We start from the raw sequence: 3046 nt of genomic DNA, 5'->3' as shown, positions 1-3046 counted from the left end.
AAAAGTAATAAACCCAACTTGTTCAACTAAGGGCATGTTCATATTCCCAGTCTTTGGCTGCAGGGCACTGACAATGACATATTACAGGGCATTCACGTCTGTAATCCCAGCTACTTGGGAGGCTGAGGCACGAGAATCACTTGAACTCAGGAGGCAGAGGTTGCAGTGAGCTGAGATCATGCCACTGCGCCTGGCCCATCTTTTTCTTTTTGAGAGAGGGTCTCACTCTATCGCCCAGGCTGGAGTGCAGTGGCAGGATCTTGGCTCACTGCAGCCTCGACCTCCTGGGCTCAAGCAATCCTCCTACCTCAGCCTCCTGACTAGCTGGGACTACAGGTGCATGCCACAGTGCCCGGCTAATTTTTGTATTTTTTGTAGAGATGGGATTTCACCACGTTGGCCAGGCTGGACTTGAACTCCTGGGTTCAAGCGATCCACTCGCCTCGGCCTCCCAAAGTGCTAGGATTGCAGGTGTGAGCCACCAAGCCCAGCCAGTGAGTGACCTTCTTATGAGTCTTTCAGACCAGCTGACATCAGTAGTTTTACTGGCATGCAGGATCTAAAACAATATTTCAAAGGGAAAACAATGTTTTATAATGTTCAAGTTGTTATCTATAGAGTAGTTAAGGGCAGGATAAACTAGGGGTTATGTGATTCTGGGAAAATGGGCAGCAAACAACTCTGAGGAAGCAGGTCAGGGAGCAAGCTGACCTCATGGTGAATGCTGAATGTCCTGCAAGCTTGGTTTATTTTTGTTTCTCCCCTTCCCTTCTTCCCTGATTAATTTTCTTTTTTAAGTTTATGGGATAGTTTCAGCTCCCCTGAACTTGATTATCCCTCAGTCCTGAGGTGAGAGTTAATATGGTGGGAATCGGGCAAAGACCACTCCAGCTTTTTTCTTTCCTGGCAAGGGGCATAGTCGGAGTGAGATTCAGGATTAGAGGAATGAAACTGCCTGGCAGTAACCTGTAAGTATCTACAAGTGCCCCGTCGAGGATTTCAGGGGCATGAACACATTAGTGCTCCTGTGCACTGTCTTAGCATAGCATTTAATGATACAATGGACTATAAAATAAATTATAAACCCTCTTGTCAGAAACCAGAAGCCAATTTTTTTTTCTTTCTTTTTTTTTTTTTGAGATGGAGTTTCGCTCTTGTCACCCAGGCTGGAGTGCAGTGGTGTAGTCTTGGCTCACTGCAACCTCTGCCTCCCGGGTTCAAGCAATTATCCTGCTTCAGCCTCCCGAGTAGCTGGGATTACAGGTGCCTGCCACCAAGCCCAGCTAATTTTTGTAATTTTAGTAGAGACGGAGTTTCACCATGTTGGCCAGGCTAGTCTCAAACTCCTGACCTCAGGTGATTCGCCCGCCTCAGCCTCCCAAAGTGCTGTGATTACAGGCATGAGCCACTGCCCCCAGCCTTTTTTTGAGACAGACTCTCACTCTGTCGCCAGGCTGGAGTGCATGGCTTGATCTCCGTTCACTGCAACCTCTGCCTCCAGGGTTCAAGGGATCCTCCTGCCTCAACCTCCCGAGTAGCTGGGATTACAGGCATACACCACCACGCCAGGCTAATTTTGGCGTTTTTACTAGAGATGGGGTTTCATCATGTTGGCCAGGCTGGTCTCAAACTCCTGACCTCAGGTGATCCGCCTGCTTTGGCCTCCCATAGTGCTGGGATTACAGATGTGAGCCACTGCATGGGAGCCCAGATTTTAAAAGTCCTTGTAAAACAGACTGAAAACCTTGGGGTAGCCATGAGATTTTATTTGACAGAGCCTGTTTTGTCGGTCTTATGATCTGATCTCTAGAGATCTTAACATTAATGCTGGTCAGCTGTTGTGTCTAAACCATAAAAGAGAGGGGGTATAATGAGGTGTGTCTGACCTCCTGTCCTATTATGACTGGAACTCAGTTTTAAGCTTTTGGGGGAGTCCTCAGCTAAAAGAGGGTCCATTCCATTGGCTGAGGGAACTTAGGGTTTTATTTTTCATTTACATTTCCCCTTTTGTGGCCAAGATTTGTCAGAGGCAGCACTGATAGCCAAATTTTAAATTTTGTCCCATATCATCGTTAGGGTGGTGCAGCTACCTAGCCTGAGTCCACCTTGTCCCTTGGTAAGACCCCTGTGGCCAAGGGACTTAGCCAAAAGAATGATAGCCAATTAAATGTTTTAGGGCAGATGGGAGTGGAGGTGGGCAGACATTCATTAACCCTTAAAACCTTTTAAGTAATATCTGTCAAAAGCCAAAAGCCAAAAAAATAAGGTGGCCAGGTGCAGTGGCTCACGCCTACAATCCCAGCACTTTGGGAGACAAAGGTGGGCAGATCACTTGAGCTCAGGAGTTCCAGACCAGCGTGGCAACATGGTGAAACCCCATCTCTACAGAAAATACAAAAATTAGCTGTGTGTGGTGGTACACACCTGTAGTCCCAGCTACTCGGGAGGCTGAGGCGAGAGGATGGATTGAGCCCAAGAAGTCGAGGCTGCAGTGAGCCATAAGCCAAGATCCTGCCACTGCACTCCATTCTGGGCAACAGAGAGAGACCCTGTCCAAAAAAAAAAAAAAAAAAGGTAAGTTTATAGAATTGAATCCTGGTCTTAGCTATTGACTTTTAGTAATTAGGTATATAAAACATTAATATTTTGTTAAACTCATTTGAGTTAAGAAATTTAGAGAGGCAAAGTTCCTCAGTTTGTCAGCTATTTAAGCATCTGTGTGTCTTTCCTTGATTTGGAGGGTCTGAACTAATTGCATCCCTCAAAACCAGCCCTTATAATCTCACATGCCCATCTCTTCTGTGATAGTCCCTGGGCCTAGATGGAGGGTGTTTTAACATTGTATAGCTTTAGCTGCAGTGTGTTGACGACAGAAAACAGATGGTCCCAGTGGGATTGAATAGTTTTAAATTCTGGTCCTGTCTCTCATGAAAGCAGTTAATTTTTTATTTTTTTATTCTTTAGTAGAGAGACAATCATGTCACATGCAAAAGATAATAAAATGATCTTTTTATTATCTTTTTCTGGTGTTGGGATGAACACAATG

The sequence above is a fragment of the Pan troglodytes genome, chromosome X (assembly GCF_028858775.2).
Source record: "Pan troglodytes isolate AG18354 chromosome X, NHGRI_mPanTro3-v2.0_pri, whole genome shotgun sequence".
Classification (NCBI taxonomy): domain Eukaryota; kingdom Metazoa; phylum Chordata; class Mammalia; order Primates; family Hominidae; genus Pan; species Pan troglodytes.
The sequence above is the reverse complement of the archived record's forward strand: the minus strand, read 5'-3'. Positions refer to the sequence as shown.